This window comes from Oncorhynchus tshawytscha, linkage group LG05 (genome assembly GCF_018296145.1).
Source record: "Oncorhynchus tshawytscha isolate Ot180627B linkage group LG05, Otsh_v2.0, whole genome shotgun sequence".
Taxonomy (NCBI): Eukaryota; Metazoa; Chordata; class Actinopteri; order Salmoniformes; family Salmonidae; genus Oncorhynchus; species Oncorhynchus tshawytscha.
In genome coordinates this window covers 63940282-63962605 of record NC_056433.1, presented here as the reverse complement: position 1 = coordinate 63962605, position 22324 = coordinate 63940282, and the positions used below count along the sequence as shown (strand labels likewise).

Sequence of the window (22324 nt, the reverse complement as noted above, 5' to 3'; positions counted from 1 at the left end):
ACACACACACACACACACACACACACACACACACACACACACACACACACACACACACACACACACACACACACACAGGCATGCACACACACACAGGCATGCACACACACAGTGCAGCTCTATCAAGCGACAGTGGTGCTTCTATTGTATCTCTATAGAGCCTCCTGCTATATATGGCTGTACCTGTTTCTGCTCTAGCTACCGTGCTAACGGTGCTGTTATTTCTGTGGCATGGAAATGTGAAGTGAAGCCCTGTAATGAGGCTGCTAATAGTCTGGTTGATCTCTGACATTGTGTTTCTGTCTGGGTTCTGCAGGGCGATGGCCACGCCAGATAATCACCTCCACGAAGGACTCCCGGGCCTTTCAAATGTGACTTTTAGCCCTGCTTAGGAGTAACACGTTCATTTTGTGAACTTCAGCTAATGCTCACCTGTCACTTGTCATCAGTTTTGATGAGGTTCGTGAGTTGCTGTTTGTCCTGCTTTATTAGTTTGCGCTGCGATGAAACGATCTGTGTTTCATTACGGCCTTCTGGAAACAATCCTCTGTGTCATTTAGGTATGGATTACACACACATGGGTACACACACACACACACACACACACACACACACACACACACACACACACACACACACACACACACACACACACACACACACACACACACACACACACATAGGGAGTATACTCTTTTTGTTCAACAGACTATATGGGAATTAATGGAAATATATGGGAATTAATATTAATACCATTTAAATGTAGATGATTTTTGCATTGGATATATTTACCATATCATATGGAGACAGAAACATAAACCTTTTACCTTATCATAAGTAGACATAATTGCAAATGATTAAATCCTTCCAATATAATTTTTTTTAAACTATTTAGTTTCGATTTGAACTTTAATTAAATGAGTTGACTCTTCACATGGGAGGATTTCACTGAACAACAAAAGAAAAGGAATATTGGATGATCCCCAATGATCCATCGCATTTCCCAAAAACAAAACTAAGGAGAAGATTGTGGACTTCAGGAAACAGCAGAGGGAACACCCCCCTATCCACATTGATGGAACAGTAGTGGAGAGGGTAGTAAGTTTTAAGTTCCTCGGCGTACACATCACAGACAAACTGAATTGGTCCACCCACACAGACAGCATCGTGAAGAAGGCGCAGCAGCACCTCTTCAACCTCAAGAGGCTGAAGAAATTTGGCTTGTCACCAAAAGCACTCACAAACTTCTACAGATGCACAATCGAGAGCATCCTGTCGGGCTGTATCACCGCCTGGTACGGCAACTGCTCCGCCCACAACCGTAAGGCTCTCCAGAGGGTAGTGAGGTCTGCACAACGCATCACCGGGGGCAAACTACCTGCCCTCCAGGACACCTACACCACCCGATGTCACAGGAAGGCCATAAAGATCATCAAGGACAACAACCACCCGAGCCACTGCCTGTTCACCCCGCTATCATCCAGAAGGCGAGGTCAGTACAGGTGCATCAAAGCTGGGACCGAGAGACTGAAAAACAGCTTCTATCTCAAGGCCATCAGACTGTTAAACAGCCACCACTAACATTGAGTGGCTGCTGCCAACACACTGACTCAACTCCAGCCACTTTAATAATGGGAATTGATGGGAAATGATGTCAAATATATCACTAGCCACTTTAAACAATGCTACCTAATATAATGTTTACATACCCTACATTATTCATCTCATATGTATATGTATATACTGTACTCTATATCATCTACTGCATCTTTATGTAATACATGTATCACTAGCCACTTTAACTATGCCACTTTGTTTACATACTCATCTCATATGTATACACTGCACTCAATACCATCTACTGTATCTTGCCTATGCCGCTCTGTACCATCACTCACTCATATATCTTTATGTACATATTCTTTATCCCCTTACACTTGTGTCTATAAGGTAGTAGTTTTGGAATTGTTAGCTAGATTACTTGTTGGTTATTACTGCATTGTCGGAACTAGAAGCACAAGCATTTCGCTACACTCGCATTAACATCTGTTAGCCATGTGTATGTGACAAATAAAATTTGATTTGATTTGACCTCCTCAATGTCCACCTCTTGAACATCAGACTCTGAGGCCTCATCTTTACTGTCATTTTCCAACCCTGTTGAGGATGGTTCGTTGTCAGGCTCAACAAGCCTCAAATTTGCCCGGATGGCCACCATTTTTTCAACCCTTGTATTGGTCAGCCTGCTTTGGTGTGTGTGTTCCCAAACAAGGACCAGTTGCACTCTGAGGCGGCTGATGTTGGTGGGATTTGGAGGAGGATGGAGGCAACAGGGGAAAGAGCCTCAGATCCACAAAGTCCCTTCCACCAGGTGGCTGATGAGATATGTTGGCATGACTGCCACATTTAATCTCCACCCCAAAGCCCTTGCTTGGAAGTGTACTTTGCCAGACTGCCAAGAACCTTGCCCTCATCCAGGCCAAGGTGCCGAGACACGGTAGTGATGACACCATAGGCCTTGTTGATCTCTGCCCCAGACAGGATGCTCTTGCCAACATGTACACTGCGGCGTGAATGAGCTTTAGGCAGAAGTCTTCATGCTTTTTGATGTATTTCAAAACTGCAGTTTCCTCTGCTTGGAGCAACAGTGAAGTGGGCAGGGCAGTACGGATTTCTTCTCTTACATCTGCAAGCAGAGTCTGAACATCAGACAGGATGGCATAGTTTCCTTCAATCTGTGCAGTGGCTACTGCTATAGGTTTCAGGAGTTTCAGGCTGCCTACCACTCTCTCCCAAAATACATCATCCAAGAGGATCCTCTTGATGGGGCTGTCCATGTCGGCAGACTGTGATATGGCAACTTCTTGGAGAGACTCCTTCCCCTCCAGGAGATTGTCAAACATGATGACGGCACCACCCTAACAGGTGTTGCTGGTCAGCTCAAATGTGGTGCTCTTATTCTTCTGACTTTGCTTGGTGAGGTAGATTGCTACTATAACTTGATGACCCTTCACATACCTAATCATTTCCTTGGCTCTCTTGTAGAGGGTATCCATTGTTTTCAGTGCCATGATGTCCCTGAGGAGCAGATTCAATGCATGAGCAGCATCGCCAATGGGTGTGATGTGAGGGTAGGACTCCTCCACTTTAGACCAAGCAGCCTTCATGTTCGCAGCATTGTCTATCACCAGTGCAAATACCTTCTGTGGTCCAAGGTCATTGATGACTGCCTTCAGCTCATCTGCAATGTGGAGACCGGTGTGTCTGTTGACACTTGTGTCTATGCTCTTGTAGAATACTGGTTGAGGGGTTGAGATGATGTAGTTAATTATTCCTTGCCCACGAACATTCAACCACCCATCAGAGATGATTGCAATACAGTCTGCCTTCTCTATGATTTTCTTGACCTTCACTTGAACTCTGTTGAATTCGGCATCCAACAAATGAGTTGATAAAGCATGTCCAGTTGGAGGGGTGTATGCTGGGCGAAGAACATTCAGAAATCTCTTCCAATGCACATTGCCTGTGAGCATCAGAGGTGAACCAGTTGCATACACAGCTCGGGCAAGACATTCATCAGCATTTCTCTCACTACGTTCTTCCATTGAGTCAAAATAACTTCTGATTCCAGGAGGACCGTGAGCTGTTGCTATCAATAAGGTGTCTGCTTCATCATTTTCACCCCGAATAGAAGTAGAGGAACTTTTGTCAGAGGTTTCTTGTTGTGAGCGCTGAGGGAACTTTATGCACTTGGCCAGATGATTCTGCATCTTTGTTGCATTCTTCACATGATTTGGCACAGTATTTGCAAATGTACACAGCTTTTCCTTCTACACCAGATGCAGTGAAATGTCTCCACTCATCAGATAGTGCCCATGGCATTTTCCTGTAAAGATTAGAAAGAAAATTGTAAAACAAAAGATAATACAATTACATGTACAGATAAATAGTTAATCAGTAAGATTAGATTAGATTCCTTTGTAAATGTTTTAAAATGAAACATGCATGGAAACAGGTGAATTAACACACTAAAACCCACACGGTAGCAAAAACTAACTAGCAGAAATTGATAAGAAGTTAGATATGATTTAAACACTTTGCTGTAGGCTACTATTTCCTAGTTAACAAAAAATCATGTATGTCATATAAAATATATTCACCCCACCCAGTATTGAAATCAAAACTTACCAGAAAGCATGTAGTCCTTGGCTCAGACAGTGTAATAGTGTGGGCTAAATGGCATCTCATTAGTGTGCAAGATCTTGAGAATCAGCTGTACATGTGATGGAAGAGTGCACTGTGCATGCAGAGGGTTGCAATTCCATTGAATTGGGGATAGTTTAACCAAAATATGCCACAAGACCTAGAATTGCCTTGTGTATCCCACAAAAAAGGTTCACTGTTATAAGCTAATGTTTCAGATGAATTTAAGCAAAATATCCCAAATCTCCGGAAATTTACCGGAAAGTTTCCGACCCTTTGCAACCCTAATCCTCTGGACTCAATATTTATCATGTAATCAAAATTGGTAGTGTGATACTTTGAGTTGAGCATGTTTACTTGGATGGACAAAGCACACAAATGGATACATTTAGTGATGTCATAGCAAACGGGCAACAGCTTAAGAAAGAGGAGTGAAACCTGAACAAACGATTGTTGAAATCTGAAAGTAATTCAACTGGTACGACCATACTTTTGTATGTCTATATTGTAAAGACATTTTACAGGCCGGTTTCCCATCAGAAGAGCTAGAGATGTGTTTGATAAATCCCTACATCAACATCTGTTGGCATGCAGCAGCTACTATCAGTAAACTTTATCTGCGTTAAACTTTTACCAGATCCCTCCACTGAGACGCTTTCCTTACCATCGGAGATTACATCAGTCCATAACGCTCAGCCCTTTCATCTTATTTGTGGATTTCTGAGAGTTTGAACATGACTCCTTTAGCCTGACATGGTTTAAAAGCCAAGACGAGTGGTTTCCTTAATTTTACAGGAGTAATCACAAACAAGCTTATGAAAACCCTCCCCTGTGGACTTAATTTAAACAGACACAGGTGATGTGTTTATAGCCTAAACTACAGAGACCAGATTGGGTGAGTATGAATCTGTTAGACAATATTTTTCTCAATGCCTATTATTGTCCTTTCTATCATCCTGCTTGTCCATTATTTGGGTTGATCCCCTGTCACAGCCACAGACACCTACTGTGTGGTTAATAGTTTCACTTGTCTAGTTTCCTGGAGTTATTGAGAGAGAAAGGCATCTCCACAATATAACGTCCTTCAGATGGTTCTGGAATATTGTGTCTCAGCTGTTCTGCAGTTACTAGTGTCTGAATATGATGATCTCTCCCATTTTACCATGCTTATGTCTATGGCACTTACAGTGCCTTCGGAAAGTATTCAGACCCCTTGACCTTTTCCACATTTTGTTACGTTACAGCCTTATTCTAAAATAGATTCAATGAATAAAAACTCCTCAGCAATCTACACACAATACCCCATAATGACAAAGCAGAAACAGGTGTTTAGAAATGTTTGCAAATTATTTCCATAAGTATTCAAAACTAAGCCATGAGGTCGAAGGAATTGTCTGTAGAGCTCTGAGACAGGATTGTGTCGAGGCACAGATCTGGAGAAGGGTACCAAAAAATGTCTGCAGCAATGAAGGTCCCCAATAACACAGTGGACCATCATTCTTAAATGGAAGAAGTTTGGAACCACCAAGACTCTGCCTAGAGCTGGGACTGAGCAATCTGGGGAGAAGGGCCTTGGTCAGGGAGGTGCCCAAGATCCCAATGGTCACTCTGACAGAGCTCCAGACTGAGCTGAAGGACAACGACCTTCAGGACAACGACCTAAAGCACACAGCCAAGACAATGCAGGATTGGCTTCGGGACAAGTCTCTGAATGATATTTCAGTTTTTTTATATATATATATAAATTAGCAAACATTTCTAAAAACCTATTTTTACTTTGCCATTATGGGATATTGTGTGTATATTAATGAGGGGGAAAACTATTTAATCAGTTTTAGAATAAGGCTGTAACCTAACAAATTGTGGAGAAAGTCAAGGGGTCTGAATACTTTCCAAAGGCACTGTATACATACTCCTTTGGGAGCAGACCTCCATCCATGGGATGAGTCCCAAATGGCTCCATATTCCTTATATAGTGCACTACTTTTGTCAGAGCCCTATGGGCCCTGGTCAAAAGTAATCACTTTTTAATAGCACCTCTCACAGAAAAATACTGTGGAACAACATGCCTTTGCTAATTTGACTCACATTCTCAGACACTTTTGAAACGCGTCACAACCTTTTGGTAAGAACAGCACATCTGTAATTATCGCAAACCCTTAGAAAAATATGTAAAGTCCAACTATCCTGCGCAGTCTAGTGTGACAGCATGTTACCTCTGTGTCCTCCTGGTGAGTTACCTACTACTGCCATCTGCAGGTGGTCACAGGAGCATTTCCCTGGTCCTACAAACTGTTACTTCTGCTTTCTGACCATGTAATACTGTATAACTCTAAACAATGCTTTGGACCTTGATAACAATAGAGAGTTCTACCAAGGAGCTGTTAAAATCAAACCCATTTACATTTAAAACATGTTCAAGGGTTATTTACATTCTTGTATAAGCTCACAAGACTGGTGTCAGAGTACTGTTGGTCTTAAAACCCAACCCAGAACAGTACACAGTAAAAACATCAACCCAGAGGAACACAGCCACATGAGTCACTAGCTCTAATGGGTTCAGGGCAGACGGCTGCACGTTGGGCCTTCCCCGGTTGCAGGTGCCATAAAACAAAAAACTGAAACTCTGGTCTCATAAATAATTTCTGAATGATGAATTATCGAAATGTCCTGGCCAACAAATCACCCCTAAGCTAGGTTTAAAACACAAATACCCTCTCAAAGGGACTTCTTTCTGAAGGAGATTTAATGAGACTGTTGCTCTGGGACTTCTCTTACTAAGAGATTGTTTTACAGCCACTCATCCATATACCGTGGACAAGTCAGAGACCCATAAAGAGAAATACAGTATCACCAGCTTACTGTTTTTACCTCAGTCTAAACTGTCATTCAAAACCTTCAGGCCATTTCGTATGTTCTGTCTGCAAACCGTACAAGGTACACTGTACCCCACTTATCTTACTATGATTTGGATGGTGTATTGTAATGTCGGAACATGGAGTAAATAACAGTGTTTAAATTAATACAGTACTACATATACAAATACATTATTTCTCAGGTGCTGAGTAAAAAGGACAACGAAGACCAGACAATGGTTGAAACTTCAGTCAAGCAAACTTTGGGAACATAGATCAGAGTACAGCTGAAATCTGGGTAGAAAATCACCAGTTGCAAGGCATTCATGTCAATGCTGTAACTTTTGAATGACTTTTTGGGTCTAATTCTTTTCACACCAAGCCGTTAGTGGAGCAGTGTTATAGGAAGAATGGAACAACACTAATGCCTTTTGAGACAGTGCCACCTTCTGGAATGGCATAGACAACATGGACCAGTTGTGGACCGTAGAGTAACCTAACACTGACTTCTATCATAGACTTGTAGTAGGCAGGGGTTTACGTTGCCTATGATGATGTACTGTATGGAGTGCGTGGATGGTTACTATACCTTAGTATACTAAGTTAATGTGGTGTGAGGATGGTGGAGGAATTTGGAGAGAAAGGATGGTGGTGTGTTGACCCTGAGGATAATGGTGTATGGTGTATGGAGAGTAAAGGTGTTAGCATACTGAGGTTCGGTTAGCTCCTAGCAGAACTTGGCTTGTCGAAGCGATCGTCATACTCCCTAAAGACCTTAGTTTGAAAAAACTGGAAAGAAGTGTCAATATTACTGTTGTTTGTCCCTCTTAAGCCACCGTAACAACAAGATGGCCAGAAACATTTCCACAAAATAGTCCGAATTAATCTAAGATAAATCAAGAAATCTGTCATTAAGTTTTTGCCAAGGAGGTCATAGTCGCACAATTACATCTAGCTAATATGTATGGTCAGTATTGCTCAAGTACAATTTTTTGTCATGAAAACTAGTAGTACCATTGGACTAATGATTACACCCCTGTTGACCAATCACAGACGAATGGGTGTACACTTTGGCTACCGAACTTCGACTTGCCTCAAAATGTATTTTGGTGTGCACAAACAGCTGAATAAAACCTTGCCGAAGACCAAAGTGAACCCCCCATAATTTGCATAATATATATATGCGCAAACTGTTTAGACTGGGAAGCATACGGTAAGCTTTAGGATTGTGGTCTGTTGACCATGAGGGCAGTGGTGTGTAGGGTATGAGGATGAATAGTTATAGTGGAGTGTGCTGTTCACACCAGCTCATAACTCAACGCAAAATATCTGTGTCTCACCAGGAGAACATTGATTCACTTCAGCCATATCATTCCCGTCACAATACACAACATCACCATAACAGTACAGAACTACACCATAACAGTCTCTAATTAAACACCTCTAGGAACATCCACATGGATTTGAGGAGATTAACGGAACTGCCTCGCTCTCCTCATTCACTCATCTGCCATGACCAAACCCCAGTGGAATGTCTGTCTGCCCAGAGAGGTTGGTTCCATAGAGATTAGAAGAGTGATGGCCGTGGACAGAAGGTCCTGTGTGAAACCTTCATCCCTGTCTGGAAGGGAGGGGCCAGACACGTCCTGAACCAGGGGTCCTCACTGCTGGGAATCTGCACCTGCTCTGACCAGTCGCAAGCCTGACAACCACATCTTATAGTGTGACTACCTCAATTGTAGCCTATAAAATAAACATGCAACAGTAAGAGGAAAATATGTGTGATTATAATCCATTGGAACAATGAACCATGGAGTCCATTATGTTTATCCAGGAAGAGATGCTCAGTTTTGAGTATTGATATTTCATCAACTATCAGAATGATGGGCTATGTGTATGAATGCATATTGTATTTTCTGATAATAATAAAACATGTCAACTCCACCAGGCCATGGTTACTCCCCTGGGTGGGGGCTTTACGGGGCTGTCCTCTGGATAACCTTCCCTGTGTCCGAGGAGAAAATGCCAGGCTGTTTAGTGTAAAGACTTTAACAGGGGACAGCAGTCAATCGGCGACCAGCATGCTTTCTTTTCATCAACACAGTTCTTGCATCACAACCAATCACGTCTCTGTGTCCCTGTCTGACACGAGCAGTGCCGGCACTGGGCAGTCCAAACATCTGATCCTGTCATCCCGGCACAGCACACAGAGGTGAGGGGTGAAATCACTCGCACATGGGCCCTAACACACACACTACTGTGTTTGGAGAAATGGCATGCTCCACACTCCTGACCCCTGACGCACAGAGCGGATTGCTCCGAAAGAATATAAATACATTCACCGGGAAACATGAGATGGTATCAGGAGAGGTCCAGACTTTTTGTGGAGTAGTAGAAGAGGCAAGAACCATACAGGAAGCAAGATAAAGAGTGTTCCTATAGACGTTGAGTACCTTCGGAAAGTATTCAGACCCTTTGACTTTTTCCACGTTTTATGATACAGCCTTATTCTAAAATGGATAAAAATTTTAAAAATGTCGTGATCAATCCACACACAATATCCCATAATGACAACGAGAAAAAGGGTTTTCGAAATGTTTTCAAATAAATAAAAAAACATTTAAATAAGTATTCAGACCCTTTGCTATTGATCTCAGGTGCATCCTGTTTTCATTGATTATCCTTGATATGTTTCTACAACTTGACTGGACTCCACCTCTGGTAAATTCAATAGATTGGACATGATTTGGAAAGGCACACACCTGTCTATATAAGGTCCCACAGTTGATAGTGCATGTCAGAGCACCAAGCCATGAAGTCGAAGGAATTGTCCATAGAGCTCCAAGACAGGATTGTGTCGAAGCACAGATCTGGGGAAGGGTAACAAAACATTTCTGCAGCATTAAGGATCTCCAAGAGCACAGTGGCCTCCATCATTCTTAAATGGAAGAAGTTTGGAACCACCAAGATGCTGGTGGCAGCATCATGTTGTGCCGATGTTTTTCAATGACAGGGCCTGTGAAGACTAGTCGGGATCGAGGCAAAGATGAACGGAGCAAAGTACAGAGAGATCCTTGATGAAAACCTGCTCCAGAGCGCTCAGGTCCTGACAACAACAAGGTTCACCTTCCAACAGAACAACATCCCTAAGCACACAGCCTAGACAAAGCAGGAGTGGATTCGGGAAGTGTCTCTGAATGTCCTTGAGTAGCCCAGCCAGAGCCCGGACTTGAACCCGATCGAATATCTCTGGAGAGACCTGAAAATAGCTGAGCAGCAACACTGCAGAGAAGAATGGGAGAAACTCCCCAAATACAGGTGTGCCAAGCTTGTAACGTCATACCCACAATTGTGTATGTGATTGATTGAGGAACCTAGAGTGTGTAGGGGCATTTGTGAGTGTGTGTGTACATGGCCTTATTCTGCATAGTAGGCTCTTTGTGTATCCCTGTAAACTTCAAGAGGCACCACCACTCAGCGTGCTCCAACTTTATGTCAACGCATTTCTGACAACATTTATATAACGTTTACATAACCCCATAAATATACAGGTGTATTTACCTGCTGAGACAGGAGAACAGCCTTTCCCATGTATGCTGTGAGAGCTGGCTCTGTGAAACACATCGGAGCAGTGATTTGTATGTTTTTTTTAAGGTTCAGGTTTCAGGTTGACACGTTGGAGCCATTGGCCATGTGACACTCTGCAAGGTCAGCTAGAGTTTCAGACTTTTACTTAGTGGTTAACAAACTCTTTTCATTTCACCTTCAACACACTTTTCTCCCCTGTCATTCCACAGTGGGTTGTAATTACTAATTATTTGTACTCCAATTTTCCCACCTAAAGGACCTGTTTTACCAGGATGCTCTGCTCTCACTGCAGTGAGGGTTGATGCTGAAGCGTTGTGGTGACACTGTGCTAAAACGTTTAAATGAATCACCCAGCACAGCGGTTTTCCTCAGTCTGACCTGGCTGGCTTCTCCCTTCCTGGTCTTAATGCTGTGGTATTAGCTCAGTTGAGACTGATTTACAGACTCTTCACAGCACAGTATATTAAAGCGACGCAGCCTGCCAATTTGCAGGGGTGTTGCAGGTGTCACTGGGAGAGTGTGAGGTGAGCTGGACCAGTTCAATGGCCCCATTATGAACCTAACATGTGCAGAGAAGCACAAATATACTGCTGAAAAAGATCTCTCTCTCTCTTTCTCTCTGTCTCTCTTTCTCTCTTGCTCTCTCTCTCTCTCTTTCTCTCTGTCTCTCTTTCTCTCTTGCTCTCTCTCTCTCTCTCTACAACTCAAACGCACCTGTTCTGGACAAGACACGTTATGTACTTGTATATACAGAGAATCTTTCCCACAAGCACGCTGTTCGGCATATACACAGGCACACACTCACACACACACAGGCACACACTCACACACACAGGCACACACACTCACACACACATGCACACACACTCACACACACAGGCACACACTCACACACATAGGCACACACACTCACACACAGGCACACACTCACACACACAGGCACACACTCACACACATAGGCACACACACTCACACACAGGCACACACTCACACACACAGGCACACACTCACACACACAGGCACACACTCACACACATTGGCACACACACTCACACACAGGCACACACTCACACACACAGGCACACACTCACACACACAGGCACACACTCACACACACACAGGCACACACACTCACACACACAGGCACACACTCACACACACACAGGCACACACTCACACACACACAGGCACACACACTCACACACACAGGCACACATTCACAGGCACACACTCACACACACACAGGCACACACACTCACACACACACAGATGGACCAACAAAGTTACAGCTGGAGTGTTAATATTGTTTAACCAGCTGTCATTTAGCAAAGAACGATAATCAACCATTTTGTTTGAGGAGAAACTTGGTAAACATGTCTCAGACTTCCATGTTGCTTTTACAGTATTCCCAAAATATTTAGTTAGCTTTGGCCAGAAGCACTGAAGGGGACTGTGCTGAGATGTGCTGCGCTGTGAGGTTTCAAGACACTTGACACACTAGATTTGTCTGAACAAAACCGAATACACAGAGGTTACATAAACATGCCTTCTCTTCCTCTTGACCAAAACATGTCTATACAGTCAAAGACAGACAGAGAGAGAGTGCAGAAGAGTGAAAAGGAGAGAAACAGAGAGGAAGAGGCGTGGTTTTGGACTGCTTTATTGTTATATCCACTATGGAGCAGATAACCTTGCTGCTCTGAGACTGTTCATCACCTATACAGGAAGCAGCTTCTACATGTTACAGTAGGTATCTTGTGGTAAACATCCAACTCTTCTGTAATCTGTGAGGAGGGTGAACTATTACCGTTTTTTTCGATTGCTAAACGACAGTGGGCACAACTGGAGTCACATGTGCAAAACTCTAACTACAGTCTGCACTACCAACAGTCACCTGAGCTAAACAGTTCACATCACCTGCAAAACTCATTCCAAGCAACACAACTCTTAACACATGGCTCAAAACACGCTCAGTGCAGCCAAACACTATGCACAACCCTCACTGAGATAACACACACTGTCACTCAGAACACACTGAGAGTAAAAACACTAGCATCAAACACCAATACAGAAAATACAAACTTTTCATCTAGTAATACTTTATACTTTACAAAGTAATATTTTCTTCAAAGAAAAGAGTGACATTATTTCACATGATTTATAATTTTTTTAGAACATAACAATTCTTTAAGGTAAATGAAAATTAGCCGTTTGCTTCAATAGTCTGTAGTAATTTACGGAATTACAGTAATGAGAAAAAAAAGGTAGAAACTAAAAGTACATATTGTAATTCGAACAAATAATTGAGGGGCTAATCCTGCCTCTCTCTAGCATCAGGCCACAGGTTTTCTTCAACATCACATCTAATGTTTTCTCTTGCCATGCACCTGGGGAAGAACCTTCTGGAGTGCCTTATCCATCCCTGGCAGTCCTCTGGACTCGTGTCCTCACATCCGGCACGCATGGCTTCCAAAAGAGACATTTGGTCATGTGGGTGGTGACCAAACACTTTCCACCTCCAGGCAGAGAAAAACTCCTCTATTGGGTTGAGGAATGGTGAATATGCAGGCAGGTACAAAACCATAAATCTGTGATGTGCTGCAAACCAATCTGTGACAGCTGCAGAGTGGTGAAAAGCAACGTTATCGCAAACTATGACAAAAACTTGGGGGTTTCTTACTGGCTCCCCCTGTTCTGCTGACACTAGCTGAGCATAGAGCTGTTCTAGGAAAGCTATAAGCCTTTCTGTGTTGTATGGGTCAAGGTTAAATCCAGCTTCATCGATAAATACAAATGAATGTGGTCTTTCCAGTGCTTCCACCTCCATTACTCTCTGAAAAACAGTAAGTGCACAGTTTTACTGTAGAAATGCTAGTGTTTTTTTTTACTGTAAATATTTTGTATAGCTGTGTACGTAACCTCAGACGTCTTACCTGGACATATTGGTATCTTTGCTCTTTTACCCGTTCACTGTTTCTCTCGAACGGTACAGTGTATAACTGTTTCATTGTAACTTGGTGTTTCTTTAGGACTCGAGCAATAGTTGTTGTGCTGACAGAATTAACATTTTCAAATATATCATTATCAGCTAGCACTCTATCTTGAATCTCCCGCAGTTTTATTGCATTGTTGTCAACAATAGCATTTTCCTGCGCATCTGAAAATATTTTTCCTCTTCCCCCTGTTGGGGGCAGCCTTTGGGTCCTGTTGTAAAAATATATTTTACAGTCAAACTTACTGTAATATATATCTGTGTAAACATTCTATAATTGCAATACAAAATAGATTCCTGTAATGTTTTCATTTACTGTAAGGATGTAACTCTCACCTGTTTGCATGATGGAAAATTCGCATTACAGATGCCACTGTGGATCTTTGCAGATTGGGTTGCACCCTCAACCCTGCCTCTCTCAATGAGAGACCATGGTTCATGGTCATCTGAAATAACAGCTCTTTGTCTTCTTTGTCTTCCTCCACGCATCCGCCCTCTCCCTCCACGAACCCATCTTCCTTGTTCCATTTCCAAAATGAGTCTTTCTGAGCTCTACCTATATATACTGTAATATGTGTGTGTGTTCACTAACAAGTCTAAAACAAGACACCTGCTTAGCCTTTCAGCTGAAATTGCATTCAGCAGTGTTTGAAAGGCACAAGGCTGAAATCTATTCTGTTTTGAATGTGTGGTTCACAGTTTTGACAGCAGTGTGTTAGCATTTGAACAAAGTGCTGTAAATCCACAGTGTTGTGCAGGTTGTGGTTAAAGTCATGGGATAAGTGTGTAGAGTTTTGAAAACTGTGTTCAAGCAATGAAAAACGAACTAGAGTTTGGTCCACATGAACTGCTGCTGTGCAGACTGTAGTTAGAGTTTTGCACATGTGACTCCAGTTGTGTCCACTGTCGTTTAGCAATCGAAAAAAACTGTAACAGTGGGTCATCAGTCACTGGACCACAGGGTCTGTGAATCATATCAATCATGGTGAATCACACATCACCTCTTCTGCTCTGGTGTTACAATGTAGGCCACACACGGACACACTGTGACCCAGAGACAGATCGATGCATAACATCCCCAACATTAACTATCAAATATCCCATATTTCTCAGATGAATGTGACATTTTTGTACATGTGTGGGTGGGGAGGGGGGACAGTTAAATGCAGCAGAAATATTCATAGAGCACATGTATCATGTTGTGTATCTAAAATCCTTCTCTTCATTTCCTCAGCCTGGTTTCCCTTATAATTTCCAGTACTTGGCGTCTCATTCTCTCTCTCCCTTCCTCTCCCCTCTCTGTTTCTTTCTCTCTACCCACCCCGGTCTCTCTCTTCTCTCTCCCCACCCCTGTCTCTCTTTTCTGTCTGCCTCTCTCTTCTCTCTCTCCCCCCACCCCTCTCTCTTCTCTCTCTTTCTCTATCTTTCCCTACCCCTGTCTCTCTCTTCTCTCTCCCCACCCCCCTGTCTCTCTCTTCTCTCTCTCTTCTCTCTCCCCACCCTTGTCTCTCTCTTCTCTCTCTCCACCCTTGTCTCTCTCTTCTTTATCTCCCCACCCCTGTCTCTCTCTTTTCTCTCTCTCCACCCATGTCTCTCTCTACTCTCTCTCTCCACCCCTGTCTCTCTCTTCTTTATCTCCCCACCCCTGTCTCTCTCTTTTCTCTCTCTCCACCCATGTCTCTCTCTTCTCTCTCTCTCCACCCCTGTCTCTCTCTTCTTTATCTCCCCACCCCTGTCTCTCTCTTTTCTCTCTCTCCACCCATGTCTCTCTCTTCTCTCTCTCTCCACCCCTGTCTCTCTCTTCTTTATCTCCCCACCCATGTCTCTCTCTTCACTCTCTCTCCACCCCTGTCTCTCTCTTCTTTATCTCCCCACCCCTGTCTCTCTCTTCTCTATCTCCCCACCCCTGTCTCTCTCTTCTTTATCTCCCCACCCCTGTCTCTCTCTTCTCTATCTCCCCACCCCATCTCTCTCTTCTCTATCTCCCCACCCCTGTCTGTCTCTTCTCTCTCTCTCCAACCCTGTCTCTCTCTTCTCTCTCTCTCCAACCCTGTCTCTCTCTTCTCTCTCCCCATCCCTGTCTCTCTCTTCTCTATCTCCCCACCCCTGTCTCTCTCTTTCTCTCTCTCTTCACCCCTGTCTCTCTCTCCTGTCTCTTTCTCTCTCCCCCACCCGGTCTCTCTCTCCTGTCTCTTTCTCTCTCTCTTCACCCCTGTCTCTCTCTCCTGTCTCTTTCTCTCTCTCTTCACCCCTTCCTCTCTCTCCTGTCTCTTTCTCTCTCTCTCTCTTCACCCCTGTCTCTCTCTCCTGTCTCTTTCTCTCTCCCCACCCCTGTCTCTCTCTCCTGTCTCTTTCTCTCTCCCCCCCCCCTGTCTCTCTCTTCTCTCTCTCCCCCACCCCTGTCTCTATCTTCTCTCTCTCCACCCCTGTCTCTCTCTTTTCTCTCTCTCCACCCCTGTCTCTCTCTTCTCTCTCCCCACCCCTGTCTCTCTCTTCTCTCTCTCTCTCCACCCCTGTCTCTCCTTCTGTTTCTCTCTTCTCCCCCCCACCCCTGTCTCTCACTTATCTCTCTCCCCACCCTGTCTCTCTCTTCTATCTCTCTCTTCTCACTCCCCCCACCCCTGTCTCTCTCTTCTATCTCTCTCTTCTCTCTCCCCCCACCCCTGTCTCTCTCTCCTGTCTCTTTATCTCTCTCTCTTCACCCCTGTCTCTCTCTCCTGTCTCTTTCTCTCTCCCCCACCCCTGTCTCTCTCTTCTGTCTCTTCTCTCTCTCTTCACCCCGTCTCTCTCTCCTGTCTCTCTCCCCCCCCACCCCCGTCTCTCTCTCCTGTCTCTTTCTCTCTCTCTTCACCCCTGTCTCTCTCTCCTGTCTCTTTCTCTCTCTCCCCACCCCTGTCTCTCTCTTCTCTCTCTCTCCCCACCCCTGTCTCTCTCTCCTGTCTCTTTCTCTCTCTCTCTTCACCCCTGTCTCTCTCTCCTGTCTCTTTCTCTCTCCCCCACCCAGTCTCTCTCTCCTGTCTCTTTTTCTCTCTCTTCACCCCTGTCTCTCTCTCCTGTCTCTTTCTCTCTCTCCCCACACCCCTGTCTCTCTCTTCTGTCTCTCTCTCTCTTCTGTTCTTCTCTTTTCTGTCTGTATATTATAGTATTCCCTTCAAAGAAATCTCAGCAGCGTTTCCCTCTCCATTAATCTCAGCTAGGTCAGTCTTAAGCATTGAGCTCCTTAATGTGACCTGACAGTTGATTGGACGATCATTAGCCATCAGAAAGTTACTACCGTTTAGACCTCATTACATTGATTTCCCTTTGAAGGCTGAGACCCTGAATCACAAATCTGCTAGGACCAATTTAATGTCACGATAACCAGGTGGCTGGGCGCTTGCAGAATAGGTTAATGACAAAAACAGAGGGCATTTCATCATGACCATGTAAGGTTTTCTCCTATTGCTAATTCAAGCCATAATAAATCTCCATTTAAGTCAGTGCAGAGTTTTTATAGCTTCAACACAAAGTAATCTGTGATTAATAGGTTCATTCATACTGTCTAGTTGTAGCATACAGTCACATGTGTTTGTTACTGGGCATATATGTTATTAAATGTGGCAACACATTGAAAATAACCTACGGATTCAGTCTTGTATATTTAGATACAGATGTTGGATCTTAATTTGATCACCCTGTTGCAGGATAACTTTCCTGAAATGCAGGAAATGTAAAACTTATAGTGTATATGAAGTTTAAATAGGCTTCTGAAATGTGCCATTTCCACTTTGAAATTTCAGACTTGATTTTCCCTTACGAAAAATGTATTAACCCCTACATTTCCTGTTGCTGTAGGATTATTTTCCTGCTGTATCAAACTGGCTCAGATTAAGATCCTACATCTGTGTCACCTGCTTCATTAATGAAACATACAAACCCGCTGTTAACTACACTTCTCACTCAACTTTTAGCAGAATCAAAAATCCCTTATTGTCAATATCCCCACTAAGCCAAGTTTGTCTCGAACTTACGCCAGCTTGTTTAGATTGTGTCTGATTGGTTTGTGTATGAGGGACATTACTCCTTCCCTCTCTCTTTCTCTCTCCTCCAGTAGGTAGAGCTGACATGTCAGGGCCCAGGGCTGAACCCGGGTTTGATTTGCGAGTTAAAAGAGCAGAGATAATCACAGGGCCTCTGTCTTAAATGACCAAAGCACTTTGTGTTTATGGGCTCATGATGCAAGCCAGAGACACAGACCAAACCGTTTTTAATTTGTCCAACAAGGTTTTAGTTAAGACTCCACAAAGCAGGGACCTGAGGAGCTGGGGACCGGGGGAGGGGAAGGAGAGAGAGGGGAACAAAGGGAAGTGGAGGAGAGAGAAGGGGAGAGAGGGAGAGGGAAAGAGGGGGGAAAGGGGAATAGCAATGAATCAAGCTGAAAAAGTGTTGCCACTGAGCCTCAAGGTGCCCAAATGGAGCCAATTATAAGTGAAAACACCCATTGCAGACCAGCCCATTGGGGGACATTAACGGGCAGGGTGGAGGGGTGATGTTTGCAGACACAGGGAGATGGGAGGGAGGGAGGTGGGGGGGGATTGCTATCTTATAACGCAATTATCCTGTGTTTGTTTTAGCTCTGCCGATAGCTCTACAGGCGTTTCTGAAATGATGCATCCTTGGTCTAGTGTTCTCAGCAGGATAAGAAAATATATCACATCATTTTACTCACTGTGACAAACTAAGCAGATTTCCAAACAGACAGTATAACATTTCACCCAAAGCAGTTCCAACACGTGGCATTTCTTGATCATTCCTTCCTTAACACACTTTAAATGGCTCATTTGTAGGGTCAGTCGAGCACACTTTAGTTGGGATTTCCTGAAGTATTTCAGATCCATGCATTGATAAACTCAAGCCAACATCTGTGCTAGTAATTAGAAATAATATGTATATTGTTTGGCAACTGTAGTGTAGTGGGCTTTAAGGAAAGAGAAGCAGGGACTGGGGTGGGCCCAGGTTGCATAGAACCCGACCTGAGGAATCAGACTTTAGCCAGGAACAGGAGAGGGGAGAGAGGGGGAGAGAAAGAGAGCAGGAAGAGGGGGGATAACATGTAAAAAATAAAAAGGGATTCTAAACTGTTGGCAAACCTGAGGTGTGTGATTCATAGAGCCTCAACTAGACATAACATACTCTGACTGAAGCCGTCAAGACGGTTCTGCCTTACCCAGCTTTTCCATCCACACAGATCCTCAGCCTGGTGGTGCTCATCAGAGCTACTGTAGACATGAACACAGACAGACAGACAGACAGACAGACAGACAGACAGACAGACAGACAGACAGACAGACAGACAGACAGACAGACAGACAGACAGACAGACAGACAGACAGACAGACAGACAGACAGACAGACAGACAGACAGACAGACAGACAGACAGACAGACAGACAGACAGACAGACAGACAGACAGACAGACAGACAGACAGACAGACAGACAGACAGACAGAGACAGACAGACAGACAGACAGACAGACAGACAGACAGACAGACAGACAGACAGAGGAAGATGGGAAGGTGAACAAGCTACAAATTCATCTTTTTTTATATACAAAAGACAGGGTGGAAACTATGCATGGGAAATGAGGCTGATTATGTTTAAATCTGAAATATCTGCAGTAAGCTAGGGCATTCCTGAAGATGGGCTGTGATGTATGGATGTAAGATGTTTGTGGAAAAGTGTAATGCCCTGATGGGGCAGCAGGTAGCCTAGCGGTTAGAAAGGCGAGCCAGTAGCCAGAGAGTTGCCAGTTTGAATCCAGGGTCTGACGGGAAAAATCTGTCATGAAGTGAGCTGGTAACAAATCCTAGATGCCATTGCCTGCTATTGTGCCCTTGAGCAAGGCACTTAACCCCCCACAACAACAGCTCCCTGGGCACCCAGTGTAGCACCTCCCTGCACCGCACTAAAACCTGTGTATATATGTGTGTCTTTCAGCAGGATTGGGTTAAAAGCGGAAACCACATTTCGTCTGGACTTTGTGCAATTGACCAATAAAGTGATCTTAATCTTAATTGAGTCATCCATCATTTTGAAATCAATTCCATGTACATTAGCCTACAGTATACTTAAAACAGGACATGCTAATATCAAGGATTCAGTCAAAAACATGAATTCATGCCTAATAAAGTCTATGATTCATGATAAGATGATATGGGCCCAAATCCTGTAAAAACATGAATTCACCTTATACACATAACCATGGTAGTATTAGTGCTTGTTGCCAAATATAATTCACAATCCTTCTTAAATAAACATTTGATGTATCACCCCTTTCCTCTCTGCGGCGAACGTCTGTTATTTTACAAACTAATTCATGAGTAGCCGGTTTATTCCCTATACCATTTCCTAGCCTCACATTAATGACTGATATCCTTCATGTAAATGACAGGAAACAGGACAACTGATATCCTTCATTTAAATGACAGGAAACAGGACAACTGATATCCTTCATGTAAATGACAGGAAACAGGACAACTGATATCCTTCATGTAAATGACAGGAAACAGGACAACTGATATCCTTCATTTAAATGACAGGAAACAGGACAACTGATATCCTTCATTTAAATGACAGGAAACAGGACAACTGATATCCTTCATTTAAATGACAGGAAACAGGACTGCTGATATCCTTAATTTAAATGACAGGAAACAGGACTGCTGATATCCTTCATTTACATGGCAGGAAACAGAACAACTGATATCCTTCATTAACATGTCAGGAAACAGAACAACTGATATCCTTCATTTAAATGACAGGAAACAGGTCAATTGATATCCTTAATTTAAATGACAGGAAACAGGAATTCACCACTTTATCTGACCAGTTAAATATGATTTATGGATCAAATCTGCCCATTTGAATGTATTTCCCCTTTAGTCCCTGGGGTCCTACTGCAGATTCCTGTCATATCTGAAAACCTTAGCAGATATACCTAGCCAGTTGGCCTTACACTGTGAAGGTTGAAGGCACATAATTTATCTTTGTCTCAAACTACGAGTAGACAGAGAGCAGACAAGCTACTGTGGCTGACTGTTTTTCTCCTTGGAAGTCTTGATTTACGAAGTATTTCTGAAGGTCGCCCTAATAGAAAATAAAAAATTATTACTGAAGTTTATGGATAGGCTCAAGTTGTTTCAGCACCCATATTTACTGGACAGGCAGGAATTGCTAGTTTTCTAATGAAAGTCAGATAGAACCCTTGAGCATATAAAGATGGGCAGGCATGTCACACACTCCCAGAGTACAGTATATCTATACTGTACATTAAAGCACACACACACACACACACACACACACACACACACACACAGAGAGAGAGAAGCAGAAGACCGACGACATAAATTATAAGTCTGTTACATTTTACCCACATGCTATACCTGAAACATATATGTACATTATAAAATAAAAATGTCTTATATCATTGCCTTGCTATGCAAACATTTTGCACGTCTGCTCCATAAATCAGTACACAAAATGTGCCGTGGAGAATTATAACACAGAGAGAAAACATACAGAGCCTTTTAGCTGTCCAGGCAAATATGGATTCGCTGTGCTTCTTTAAAGGGGAAATTTATGGATGTGTGCTGTTTCCTCTAGAGGACGCTGCTAATTCCCCTAAAGAGGAAAAGATACTGTCTCGGAGAGGCGTAAAGAATTGGCTCCAGATTCACTGGGAGCACAGCCCCGGCTTAGACGTACTCCACTTTATTTATTAAAGAAAGAAAAGTTGTTACAGGACTGTTTCCCTTGAACGCAGCCCAAGCGTATCCAGTTCTGCGGTCACAGGAAGAAAATGTATTTCTCAGTCCACTGCATACTAACACAGCTGACAACACTAAGTCCCCCTCTCAATCACTCTTTCTTTCTCCGTCCCCCTCTGTCTCTTCACGTCTCTCTCTCTACTTTTCTCTCCTGTTCTCTGTCCCTCACACACACTCTGTCTCTCTTTTACAAGGGCTTTCAACTGCTCCCTCTCTCTCTTTTTCCATCAATGTTGGGAACAGTTTGTACTGTTCAGGCTACTGGTATGGATATGGTCGAGTACTGTAGAATACTCAAAAGCTACAGTATATGCCAGTTACAGTATGCAGGTTACCAACGTCTTTGGTAAATGGTGGAAACTTCTTTATACGAGTTTGTCCCCCCACCCCCGTCCCACACACACATCCCTTTTCCTTGTCAACATTTCGAGGGACATAATACCTCCAGTAAAGTACAGTACAGGTTAGTGCAAGGTGAGCATTAAGGGAACGGGAGGTCATTCCCAGCTAATATCGGTATACGGGACTATTAGAGCACAGTGTCTGGGGCTGGACATGACAATGACAGACAGACAGACAGACAGACAGACAGACAGACAGACAGACAGACAGACAGACAGACAGACAGACAGACAGACAGACAGACAGACAGACAGACAGACAGACAGACAGACAGACAGACAGACAGACAGACAGACAGACAGACAGACAGACAGACAGACAGACAGACAGACAGACAGACAGACAGACAGACAGGCAGACAGGCAGGCAGGCAGGCAGGCAGGCAGGCAGGCAGGCAGGCAGGCAGGCAGGCAGGCAGGCAGGCAGGACTATTAGAGCTGCCTCAGAGCACTACCGACAGCACAATGCTAATACAAAC

The 22324-nt window shown here is 43.6% G+C and overlaps 1 protein-coding gene across 1 annotated transcript in view; it reads left to right on the top strand.

Moving 5' to 3' along the window:
- LOC112251590 (chymotrypsin-like elastase family member 3B) overlaps positions 1-22324 on the top strand; it is a 113772-nt gene that overhangs the window by 90503 nt on the left and 945 nt on the right. The window lies entirely within an intron of this gene.